Source organism: Pieris napi, chromosome 2 (genome assembly GCF_905475465.1).
Source record: "Pieris napi chromosome 2, ilPieNapi1.2, whole genome shotgun sequence".
In the NCBI taxonomy this organism is placed as follows: Eukaryota; Metazoa; Arthropoda; class Insecta; order Lepidoptera; family Pieridae; genus Pieris; species Pieris napi.
In genome coordinates, this window is record NC_062235.1 from 8,738,723 (window position 1) to 8,752,517 (window position 13,795).

General features: G+C 37.8%; 1 protein-coding gene and 1 long non-coding RNA gene across 2 annotated transcripts in view; both read right to left on the reverse strand.

The window, feature by feature from the left end:
• The window catches only part of LOC125063081 (monocarboxylate transporter 10-like), a 115,846-nt gene that overhangs the window by 70,188 nt on the left and 31,863 nt on the right, over positions 1-13,795 (reverse strand). The gene's annotated exons all lie outside the window — the stretch shown is intronic.
• Positions 9,437-11,764, reverse strand: LOC125063083. The gene is made up of 3 exons (XR_007119461.1): positions 11,349-11,764; positions 9,618-11,185; positions 9,437-9,458 (listed from the first exon to the last, which is right to left on the reverse strand). It is a non-coding gene; the product is annotated as an uncharacterized LOC125063083 (long non-coding RNA).

The following is a 13,795-nucleotide window of genomic DNA, read 5'->3' on the forward strand; positions in this document are numbered from 1 at the left end:
ATTAGCATTAGCATATTTAGCATTAAATAGTGCTAAGAGTAGTCTGTGTTTTCTTCTTTGTACTAAGATCGTTTTCCACTCCGTGTAAACTGTATTACTCACGAGTACAACTTATCTTGTTAGTTGATTTTCGGAACATAGTAAGGGTAAAATTTCGGCGTCGAGAATTAATTATACAGAGAGATTTTTGTACGACTCGTATGTGTCAAATTCAATACGTTTTTAACATACGTAGCCCGCAATATTTTTTTGATAAAAATGCGTCCATCTATTAAAGTCCATTTCTATGAAAATAGTAAGTAGTAACTCATTCAACTAAGTCATCCTATAGTTTTGTTACAAGAAGTTTAGAGACGGATAAAATTAACACTTTTGTATAATATATAATATGCGCTGTGTTTTAGCTTCAGTTCTTATCAAGAACGTAAATTTCATTTAGTTTTCAAGTTTCACACAAACATAATTTACTAACTGAATTGTTCTAACACGACGTTTGCATAGTAAACACTTATTACTAAATTACGTTATCGCATAGTTTCGCAGTCTAGTTTTTCAATTGTTTTTTAGTATAATTTAGGGTTTGTAATACATATAAAAATATAAACAATCCGTGTATTAGGGATCTAATATAGTTATTTAACTATTTATTTTATTTTATTCTCTAATGGCTTTCAGAAGCACTTAATATGTGACGCTCATTATATTGTGTTATTAAACAAAGGAGTTTAAAAGTTAAGTTCGTAGTAGGATTGCTTTTATACGAATGCTTTTTGATGTGAGCATTATGAGGCCTCATTAATATTATTCTCGTTTTCTGTAAATGCTTTGTATAATAATAAATATTTACGTACAAACGGCAAAAATGTAAGAGTTTTCCTACCTACATTGTTTATCCCTTTGGGGTAGAAACACTTGGGCCGTAGTTTCATGATTTTAATTAATGATTTAAGATGGCGCTTTGTCGACAGTACCAGTGAACCCAGAGGTGGTGCTTTCCTCCCTCAACGAATAAATATCGCAATACAACGGGAAAATCGTTACTGCCAGCGATAAGGTACACTGTAAAGTACCTATACTTTAGTGTTATATTATTTCAGGTTAAGTTATTATTAATTTACATATTTGTTTAGGTTAACATTACATTTAAATTTATGACATCCGAATAATAAATAACCAATTTCCGCAAAAGAATCATAACGAGCTTATTTTAAACGAATCACATGTGTTTAAGTGAATATAAATTGTAAAATAATGTGTAAATTCTCAGAAATATCGCGAACGTACGTGACGTGCCATATTTGTTTTCTACTTTGCTTTATATAGCAAGCAAATAACTTCAATTTTTATCTATATTAATATAGTAAACCCTTTTAAACATTGAATTCTAAAGAAATAATTATTGGAATTAAAAAGTTATCTTTCCGTTGAATAGTCCATGTATGGAGGAAAGACCGCCTATCTAACGTCATGCTACGATCGTATTAATAATAATCCAGTGGCGCTACAACCCTACATGTGGCTTGGCCTCACATTGCATCCATTTGTCACGTATTTTTTTTTGTAGACCAGTAGGTGATCCACTTTGCTGTGTCTAACAGGAGATGATTTTTGTCTTTGAGACATGCCGGTTTCCTCACGACGCATGGCTCCGTGGGAGCAAGTGCACATTCTATATCATATTTTCATAAGTATTTGATTGTCATTATTTTATATGTGATGTTTGAGAGAATAACTAAAAGAAATTAAAAAAGCCGAGAGAGGTGAGGGAGGGCCTTAAGTCAGCAGGCCAACTGATCTGTTTTTCACACAACCAAATTAACAAATGTAAAACCGACGCACACATCTAAACAAAAGAATACTTTGTATGATTTGTGTGAACTTGTAATGAAATACCAAGTCTTTAAATGAAGTGACCGCAGCTAGACCACTCAACTGCAGACTTTCTTCATATAATTCAAAATGTTAATCCCTCAATTCCAACAAACAACTCGAATTTTTCGGCCACCTCTGACCATTACTTACAAAGAATAATGTGTTTTAGTAATCGCCTGGACGCACTTGTCTAGATAATTCAGTATTCTTGTACACGACTTATGGTTAGCTTGAAGGAGATAATCGTATATTTTATTTACATTGCGGCGAACATAGTCTACAAGTGAATTACTTAAGTACTCCAAATATGTTTTTTAATAAAGTAGGATTGACTTCCGACAATCGCCAAAATGGGCATGACACACAAATTTGTGCGTTTATTTTATTGTAATTAGTTTAAGGTAGTATGTAAGTAGGTCTATCATAATTATTGTTTTTTTTTTTTTTTTTATAAAACAGGGGGCAAACGGGCAGGAGGCTCACCTGATGTTAAGTGATACCGCCGCCCATGGACACTCTCAATGCCAGAGGGCTCGCGAGTGCGTTGCCGGCCTTTCAGGAATCGGTACGCTCTTTTCTTGAAGGACCCTAAGTCGAATTGGTTCGGAAATACCTCAGTGGGCAGCTGGTTCCACATAGTGGTGGTGCGCGGCAAAAACTGCCTTGAAAAACGCTCAGTTGTGGAACGGCGGACGTCGAGGTGATACGGGTGGAATTTCGTATTCTGTCTCGACGTCCGATGATGAAATTCAGCTGCAGGTATTAATCCGAACAACTCCTCTGAACACTCTCCATGGTAAATGCGGTAGAAGATGCAGAGTGACCCCACATCTCTACGCAACGCCAAAGGATCAAGCCGCTCGGAGGGGGATTGGTCGTCGACGATTCGAACCGCTCTGCGTTGTATACGGTCAAGTGGAAGGAGCTGGTACTGGGGAGCCCCCGCCCAGAGGTGAGAGCAGTACTCCATGTGGGGCCGAATTTGCGCTTTATATAGTTGCATGCGGTGGCCCGGAGTGAAGTACCGCCTCGCCTTGCTGAGCACACCAAGCTTTTTGGAGGCTAATTTAGCCTTTCCCTCCAAGTGACCGCGAAACTGAACGTCGTTCGATATGTCAACGCCAAGTATTCCAATGCTGGCTGTGGCTTTAAGAAGAGTGTTTTCGAAAAGAGGAGTGGCGACAAAGGGTGTTTTTTTAGCGGAAAACGCGCAAACTTGTGTCTTCTTGGGGTTAAATTGGACTAGGTTTAGTCTGCCCCAGTCTGAGACTCCACGTAGTAGAGTTTCGACTTCAGACACAAGTTTGTTCCGGTACTCATCGACAACTGCCCGAGAAATACCTGCCCGGCCAGTGTAAAAAGTATCCCCAGTGCTGTCATCCGCATAGCAATGAATGTTGCTAAGTTGCAACATATCATTGATATGCAGAAGAAACAGGGTCGGGGATAGAACACAGCCTTGTGGGACCCCAGCGTTCACGGGTTTAAGGTCGGAACATGCTCCGTCGATGACGACCTTGATGCTCCGATCGGCCAGAAAGCTGGAGATCCAATCGCATAATTTCTCGGGTAGCCCATAGGCTGGAAGCTTCGAGAGCAGTGCTCTGTGCCACACCCGATCGAAGGCTTTCGCTATGTCCAAACTTACCGCCAGCGCCTCCCCCTTGGACTCAATTGCCTCTGCCCACCTATGTGTAAGGTATACAAGGAGGTCACCAGCTGAGCGACCACGACGAAAGCCGTACTGAGAATCGCTAATCAACTGGTGGCCCTCTAGATACCTCAAGAGCTGGCTATTAATAATGGTTTCCATTATTTTGGAGAACAAGGAGGTTATAGCTATTGGGCGATAGTTGGACGGATCAGAGCGATCGCCTTTTTTTGGGATCGGATGTATCGAAGCGGTCTTCCAGCACTTCGGGGCAGTGCCGAGCAAGTACAGGTACCGAAAAAGGCGCGTTAAGACCGGAGCCAACTCAGGAGCACAAGTACGCAGCACAATTGGGGGGATACCATCCGGCCCGCTCGACTTATGAATGTCCAAGGAAGATAGTGCTTTGCGCACGGCACGTTGCTGGAATGTGATTTCCGGCATCGAAGAATCACACCGCGAAATGGTCGGTGGTGATCTCCCTCTGTCATCCAAAGTCGAGTTGGACGCGAAGAGACAGCCCAAAAGGTCGGCCTTCTCCTTCGCAGTGTGGGCCAGAGAGTCATCCTCCCTGTGCAGTGGCGGAATGGCGGGCTGACAAAAATTCCCTTGGACAGCTTTGGCGAGAGACCAGAAGGCTCGAGTCCCTGAAGGGAGTTGGGCCAATCTCTCGCCAAATCTGGCAATGTGCTCTGACTTTGCCTTAGTGATTTCTCGTTTGAAGGACCTATAGGCTGAGTTATATGCTGTTTTAAGTTCGCTGGTATTGGCATCACGAGATTTCGCCGCTTCCGCCCATGCCTTAAAGCATTCTCGCTTTCGACGCGAGGCCGCCTTGCAAGAACGTTTAAACCAGGGCTGAGACTTGCCACCGATCGGCACCGCAGAAAATGGAATAAAGAGTTCCATGCCCTGCAGAACCACTTCGGCGACAGAGGCGGCGACGGAATCTGGAGCTTCCGGCGAAAAGCACATAGGCCCCCAAGGGTAGGACGCAAAGAAAGACCGCATCCCGTCCCAATCTGCTGACTTATAGTGCCAGATACGGCGACAACCCATAAAGCGGGGCCGTGAAGGGCGCGTAGATGGCACAGTACTCCGGACCACACAATGATCTGATGAACCCAATGGCGGGTCAACAGAGACTTGATAATTCTCCGGATGTGAAGTCAGCAGAAGGTCCAACAAAGAGGGTTTATGACCATCCACATCTGGTATTCGCGTAATCGCAGGGACCATTTGTGTCAGGTCGTAGGCTAAAGCAAAGTCGTGAAAGGATCTTCCCGCGTGATCGGTGGTTTCAGAGCCGAGCCAATCGGCATGGTGGGCGTTAAAATCGCCAAGTATCACGATTTCAGCGGTAGGAATCCTTTCGAGCAGGGAATCTGTAGCCATTTGGATGTGCTCAATGAGTCGGTCAGTTTCGGTATTTCCGCTATGGGACCTATACAGGCATGCGTAGAATCGCGGATGGTCATCGCAGTCTACGCGCAGCCAGAGGTTAGATAGGTCCCTTCCTTCAAGCGTCCCGAGGCGACGAGAACAGATATCCTCTCTGACGTACACGCAGACTCCCGCCCGTGGCACAAATGAATGTTCCAATTTGTACCCCGGGTAGGAGAGGTAGGAAGTATCAGCCGGGGAGGAAATCTGAGTCTCGGTAAGAAAGAGCAAGGCCGGCTTCGCAGTCTCCAAATGGTAGTGGACTGCGTTGATATTGGAATTGAGCCCCCTAACATTCGTGAAGTCCACGGCGAGCGTTGAATTGCTCCGTTTGCCCCGAGAACGATAACTGTTTCTGTTATTGAGCGCAGAATTGCCCCCCCCCAGAATACGAAGGGCAGCCTGTGCGTCCACCACCGGGTGCTCCGTGTGCCGGTGTTGGACGCCCAGAGGGGGATTCTCCAACGCGAGCGCGTGTGGTACCCCCCTGGGGTAGATTCTCTTTTTTCTGCACCTTCATATTACATATGGGGGAGGGGGGGATGGGCTCCGGGAATCTCTCTCACCGCACGAAACGCGAGTACAATAAGGCGAGCCTATTGCATCACTTCACGCCGGTTTTCTAAGAGACAGTGGTACTGCCCCGGTCGTGCCTGCCCATTTGGCTGAAGCCCGAAGGCAACAGCATGGCACTCCCACTAGGAAGGGGTTGACTGATTGCGCTGATGAAATAACCTCTGTCACAGGTTATTTCACCAGTGGGCGATGGGGTCGTCACGTCCCGACGCCAACAAAGTAATTTAAGTTTAATTAAAAATTAATACCCCTTGGACCTATACCTACTAATAATAAATATATACCTACACTTTGTATTATTTGAAAATTTATGTTTTTTTTGTTAAAAAGGAATTTATTTGTTGCAATGTCGGTTTCATGATGTTTCTCAGTCATCGAACATCGACTGAAAAAGCAAAAAATTATAATTGGCATTAGCTTCAAAACGTAGACGTTACGAGACGTAAATATATTTTTTTTAATACAGGGGCTAGCAGATCAGCCTAATGTTAAGTTATGAACACTCTCATGACGGCTTGCGAGTGCGTTGCCGGCCTTTTAAGAATTGGTACGCTCTTTTCATGAAGGACCCTAAGTCGAATTGTTACGGAAATACGTCTGTGTTACTTTAAGAGAAAAATATAAAATCTACCTTTACGTTTAAAATTTTGTAAAAATCTTCAGACTAATGAAACAGAATAAATTATCTAATATATTTGCTTGTTTGGTTAAGCGTGCTAATGTTACAATTAAAAAATCTTTCTTAATTGGTCTCAGCCCATTTATCGAAGACAACTATAATATGCTTAATAGTCGTAATAAAATAAATTTCGCTTGCGTGAGGTATTTTTAGCAATATAAGGCAACCGTACAGGGAGGGCTAAGGCTATGTTCAGATGGCAAAAATTTGACGCGCGTTTTCAAATCGCGCGACTAGACATTGTGGTATTTTCATAAAACTGTTCACATGAGCGCGCGTTAACGCGCGGTGACGCGCGTCAACGCGGCGCTCAGAGAAAAAGTCTCTAGACGCAGGTGATCGCGCCTTGACGCGCGCTTTGATATTAATGTAATGTCCGTTTGCTGTTCAGATGAGCGCGCGCTTTCATCGCGATCGCATGTAATTTTGTTAATTTTCGTAATTATATTTTGTTCTCGCATTTAAAATGAGTGAAATTGAAGATATTGACATCGACTTACTAATCGATGGAGTAGAAAAAAGGCCAGCAAGTTGGAATATAGCAAATTTGTATAAAATTTATAATATAATTTGTATTTTTTTTTCAAAATTGGATGAACCCAATGTGTACGTTTTCTTTTTCTATATTTTTCTTTATAGTATAACCAAATAAAAAAATATATAAATAAATATATAGTAAAAACAAAATAATAGCCTCTTCCACGTCCATATTCTACGTTCTACCGAACTAGACTGACGAGTACTCTCGCAACGCGCGTTAGCGCTCATCATCTGAACGCTCTTCAAATTTGATCGCGCGTTGACGCGCGTTAACGCGCGTTACATGTGAACATAGCCTTAAGTAAGATACCGTAGCATCATAAACAGCTCAAGCTTGATAACGTGCATGCAAGACGCTTTACTAAACCTACAAGCTCGATAAATATTGTCCTACATATTAAAATATCTTTAATGAGATTGTAGATATGTACACGGAGTAAAAGTAGGGTTATAGCGGAGTGAAAGCTGAAGTTTTTGTTTTGTTAAACTCTATTCTGATTGAAAAATCTTTTGATGCTGCATAAACGAGGTAGGCAATATAGCAACTTGCAACGACATAAATAACGCAAACCGCGTTGTTGCGAACAAGTAGTTAAATTAACAATTACTTTTATTTATTTATATATTCACGCCTGTTTTACGAAGGGCAGAGACCACGGATCTCCACTTGCTACGGTCCTGACATCTCTGGATTCATCCACTTGCATGACATTCACCATAGTGGCTTTAATTTTATTAAAAATTTATTAGATCTGATCGGCGGTAAGTATAGAAAAATTATTGTTTGAAAAAAAAAATCTAAGCATATTAAAATATTTTCTTCTAAACTCTAAAGTCTACGCCTTATACTTTGTGTTCAGTGTATGTTAAATCTGAATATGAAGTGAATCAGGTTATTAATTAATCGAATAGAAACAATGACAAGATTGATTGACAAATAAACAATGACTTGGAAGTAATTTGAATTTAGAACAATAGAACCCACCAAAGTTTGTTGATGATTTAAATAAATTGTTATGAATAGTACACGCTTAGTAGTAGTGTTACATTTTCTACTATGCATATATTTATGAATATTGTCTGTCTAAAGCGATACCGAATCTACAAATTAATAAAATCCAACAACCACTTAAAACAACGCAATAGCATTCGTAATTGCGTCTTATCTCAGACGTACAAGACAAAAGATAAATGAATATATCGCTGTCAGCAGTCGTTGATAGACATGACTCAGTCTACGCCAGGCGATGTTTTCGTGCCTTAAAGTAGCAACAAATTATGCTAAAAGAAGTGAGCTTCTTTGGGTACGAACCCAAACGGCTCGTTATCTCGCTGACGATACAAAAAGTTGCGAAAATGTATTAAAAAAGGGTTCGTTGCCCGACCACGAGTGTCTTTATTTGATAAATAGTGAAATCTATACATATATCGAAACCGATGCCTGTATGCGATGTTGTAAACATATTCGAGATCAAATTTATGATATAAATACGTTAAAAATCGCTTAGAAAGTTACACCGAGTTTGATTAATAATTCTAGTCTATAATAGTAATTGAAATTACACACACTTCAAATTGTATACCAAAATAATTATATTTTTTAAGGACCTCTTGGAGAGTATAGCCTCTAACTGGCTTCATCTCACTCTATCTTGAGCATTTTTCTGCTAATCCCCAGCTTCTTTAAGCTCGACAGCCCACGGTGCAAAAGTCACGTCTCTTTCTTTTCCCTGATGGGCTTTTACACCTTATCCCGTTTGTCTATTGTTGTTGCGAGCGGTGTGGCCGGCTCATTTCCACTTTCCGCTCAATCACTTTTGTTTTCTTTCTTATTTCTATACTTATCTTCTCCTTTAGTTATAAATTTAGTACACTATTAAATTGTAGTCATAATCAATTATATTCTTGCTCTAATAATTGTATGAATGAGACACATTTTTTAGTGTGTATTTGAACGAGCTTGTTATAACTACATACTTACATAAGTAGGTACCTCTATTACATTAAATATTATATGTTTTTGCAAGAACTTTGAGTATTATGAACATTCAGTTGGTAAAATCTATATTCACGTAACATCCCATATATATAGACATAGAAATGGAAAATAATTTATTTTATAAATTATGTTCATTTTAAATAAATACAATTACGTGCGAATATTGTATAGCAAAAATCTATGAATGGTTACTCAAGAAAAGTTGTAAACAGAGCGTGTACGAGTTGAAATTTATCTGCGTCCAACTGACCGAGTGGGGTTGGGATTGTCCCAAGCCCGTCCCGCCAGGAAGCTTTGAACGGGTTTTTGTCGCTTGTTTATAGTTATCGCTTCCGTGTTTGCGAGCTTCCAAAGTTGACTGGGACGAGGTTAGATGAGGTTAACGTTGTTAGTGACCATAAAAACGTAGCGGTCTCCAATTCAACACGACGCTGGTGTTTTCTTATAAGTTACATTGCGAAAAAAGATTATATCCGTTATTAATTTGCTAAATGAAACCTATTTACATATCAATATTATTTACGTCGAGAGCTGTGTTGGCCTAATGGTTTCAAGATGCAACTGTCATCCCTGGGGTCGTAGGTTTGATTACCAGCTGTTCCCAATGGACTTTCTGTCCATGACCGCGTTTGACAGTCGATCGTACGGTGAAGGAAAACATCGTGAGGAATGTCTTAGGGTGAGATCTATAGTGCGCACTTAGACTTAGCTCAGACTTAACTACAACCATTCTTTACTTTTTTAAAGGATAATAAAGAAGGTATTGCATGAAATGAAACATCAATTTCTGTCTTAGCTTGAGCTTAGCTTAATCTCACCGTTAAAATGTCTATAAATATACTAAATCATAGTTTAACCTTAGGGTGAGATCTATAGTCCGCACTTGGACTTTACTCTGACTTAACTATCGAGCTAAGACACAGTCGGTATTTATAGAGCAAACTGCGAATCCCTCCCTAGTGTTGGCTTAGCTTAATCTCAAGTCCACGAAATCGACGACTTACCAAAAACTTTGACTATAAGCCTAACAAAAATAATGGCCTAAAATTTGCTCTACCATCATATCTTTTACTGGACTTTTTATTTTTGTCGGTTTTTAATGAACGGTGTTGCCATTTGGTATCAGAGTTCCATAGACTTTGGGAAAAATAGAATTTGAATTCAAAGAAATTTTAAATGATCTTGATAAATACCTATGAAATGGATGAAATAAAATAATTATACATTATTATGGTATCTATTGTTGTTTATTTACATTATTTATATAAGTGTTCAACCCCATTTTTGAGAGATCTTATAAATAACTGGTGTGATATCGTATCTGTCACCTGGCAGCCCTGGCATATTATAGTGACAACGAAATTCAAACTATAACCTAACCGATGACTCTCGCTTCACATCTGTTATTTTCGTTTCCCTGAATCTTCTACCATTTATTACCTGACTACCCTAAAAAATTTGAGATAGGAGTGGAACATATAAAATTAAAAAATCTGTTAGAAATAGAATTTCTTCAACAAAAATATAAATTAGTATTAGAAATATGTATTACACTCAAAAAAAGAATCAGAAAATAAATGTTTAAAATGAAACAAGTTTTGTTTTGATATTCTTTATTACCGAACAAATTACCTAGTTAAATTGTGCAATCACAGATTGCCGGAATGCTAGACCTGTAGGAGATCTTTCATTGTTTCTGTGTTACTCAACTTCTGCTGTCAGCAAGATCACCATCATCATAAGCATAGGGGATGCTTATGACTCTATATACCTATATTATGCAATACAGCACAAGCTATAATTATATATAACTAGTATATTTTGTCAATTTTGACTGTAGTCCTAGCTGTAAACATGGAAATTTCCTTTTCTACACTCCGAAAACCCTTTCAACAATATGCCTAGTTCTTATTTGAGAATAATTATAATTATTGTCAGCTCTTGTCGTTGGATATAAAAGTGTTGTTAACATGAAGTTAAGTGCCGGATAACCGCTGTCACCTACTAAAACTCCTTCTAGTTCACCATTTAGCAGCCTTGCATACGCCTGGCAGTTTCTAAATATCCTGCTGTCGTGTGAACTGCCAGGCCACCTGGTCACTATATCAAATATTTCCATATCAGGCCCTATTATTGCTTGCACATTTACAGAAAATTACCCTTTTTTATTTCTGTATGCTTCAGAGTGAGCGATACCTTTGGGTCTATTAATTTTTATATGGGTGCAGTCAATAGCTCTGATTATACTGTTTAGGTCATGGTGAGTATTAGATCTTATTAATTCTTCAAACTTCCTTTTGGCTGTGTTCATATTTCTTGGAAAATTTACAAATCTAGGAAGTAATTTACTCAACTCTGCAGAGACTTTATTTATAATTAAACAGACTGTAGATTGGCTTATTCTGTTCAGATCACCACACACCATCTGTAATGTCAATGAATTATTATTAGTTACATATATGTTATGTTTCTGAAAGTCAGAAGACAAATGTCTTCAACATATAATGTATTTAAAATCATTTGAGAATACATAGGTACCTATAATATTCAAATCGAAAAACCATACATATTTATGAACACAATATTACCTGAAAACATCCAGTTGCATTTTTATGCCTTAATGCAAAAAGTATTTGCAATTGCGGTAGGTTTGGCGATCCTCTGTTGTTATAAGGTTGCAAGTTTGTAATGATCAGTGGCAGGATCACATTAAATACCGTGTGTTTCAAAATACGGTTCCTTCTTTTGAATTCATTCTCACCGTACAGGATGGAAGGATTTTGGTTGTATTCGTTCCGAACATATACAACACTTTAGGCAAAATTTTCAATTGTTGATATTTGATACAAGTGCTCTGTTGCTGTTGTCAAAACAATGCGATCCGTTCTACGTAACAAAATTATTGTCATCTTTAAATAATTAATACATTTTCTAAAGGTTACTCGTAAATTTCTAGTTATTGCAATAATAAAATAAATGAATACATAAATAACAATAAATTGAAGATATATGTGTACCGTTTTAGATGTTTAAATATTTGTTATTGTTTACTTTTTTAAAGGATAATAAACAAAGTATTGCATGAACTGAAACATCAATTTGTATTTTGACATTTGCTGTCATAGCTTGGGCTTAGCTTAATCTCACCGTTAAAATGTCTATAAATACGAAATCATAGTTTAACCTTAGTGTACACTAGGCAAAGTTTTTCGTAAGGTAAGTCTGAGCAAAGTCCAAGTGCGGACTATAGATCTCACCCTTAGTGTTTTTCGTAAGTAAAGTCTGAGCAAAGTCCAAGTGCGCACTATAGATCTCACCCTAAGACTTAAAAAGTCGACGGTGTGTCTCAGGCATAGAAGTTGAAACAGATACAGAAATCTGAGTCACAGACCAAAAGGTTCTAGCGCCATATATATACTTTATATTGTGAGTCTTCTCTTGACATAATATATGTCTCAAAAACTGCTTTACCGATATTAATGAAAGTTGGACTGTTCTCTAAGGTGTAACACTTAAATCTGTAATTGTATCTATAATTTAAATTAGTTTCCGTAAAATTGTGGATAAATACATACCATGCTTGGAATCCTAAAATTGATTAAGTATTTTCAACAATAACATATAACTAATAATATACTTTTTGAAGTCGGTTATAAATTTGCTCCATAGTACATAGAAAGTAGAAACTGTAAAATATATGGGCCGAAAAAGTATTGATAATAATAATTATTTTAAAAATTTATAATATCTCTTATTTTAATGAACATTGTCATAACTTTTCAAAATAAATCTTGTTATACTTTTTTATATTGTTTTTTAACTTGACTTGACTTGACAAACGCAGTCATCATACAATTAAGATAAGTACGTTACAAGGAAGAAATATTCATACCTAGACAGAGGCACCTGTTGTTGAGAAAAATAGGCCGTACGCTACGGAAACAAAACAAGTTATAAGGATATTTTATCTGAATAATCACTTTTGTTACTACCCTCGGATTAAATCCTGATTTATGAGATCCGACTGATAGTAAAACCTCTAAATTACTGTATGGGTATGGTTTACGAAGGTATGTCCATATTATTGTAGTTTTATTACGTTCCATTGTGAGGTATTAGATATCGATTGATATTTACTAATGTGAGGACTACCTCAGGACATAAAGACATAATGTATCTTCGTTAGTTACAAATATTTTAGAAGACATTTAACATTTTTGAATGTGGAACTTCCAGGCAAGTATTTAATAAACGAAGTAGTGCTGTATGATCTGCTTATAGTTGATAAGGTGTATAGTTGCCAAATTCATATAAAACAGATGTGCTTCTATTGAGCAACTTTTGTACGTTCCGCATAGCGTGTATTATTCCTTCAAGGTATTTTTCTGTGGTCAAGAGTGTTGTAAGTTGTTTTAAGTTATTCCCATTGAAATTACTGGTTGTAAATTACTAAATGTCAAATATTTTTAATAAACATATACAGTAGTTCTTTTTTATAAATTCATACTATAATGTTCTGATGGAACTTGGCATAAAATTTTCGTGAAGCGAAGCAAAATAAAATCGTTAAAGAAAAATATAGTACTGCCACAGATATTGCAAACATTGTAGGAAAAAAAACGAATATGAAGAAATATGTGTGTAGATAAATCTATAATCACAATCCTTCAGTTTTCATAAGTTTATCAGCGCCATCTAGTATGCGATAGACATAATAAAATATAATATCATGCCATCTATATATAATTTAGGTAAACTTTGGACGACTGTATCACAATAATGTTTTTCGTGTACGTGGTTTCAAACGCGTAACAAAGATGGCGCTTATACAGATTTTTGTAAGCTTGTTAATATATCTAATTTAGACTATAAATATTATTCAGTCCAAGTCTTATTTTGGTGTTAATAAATAATATTTTCATCTTACCAATAATGTGATATAGTAACCTTACAAAAGGTATCTAGTGATATATTATGTTCTGGTGCGTATGGAACTGAATGCCATTAAAATTGGAGACAATTTAGCAGGATTCTA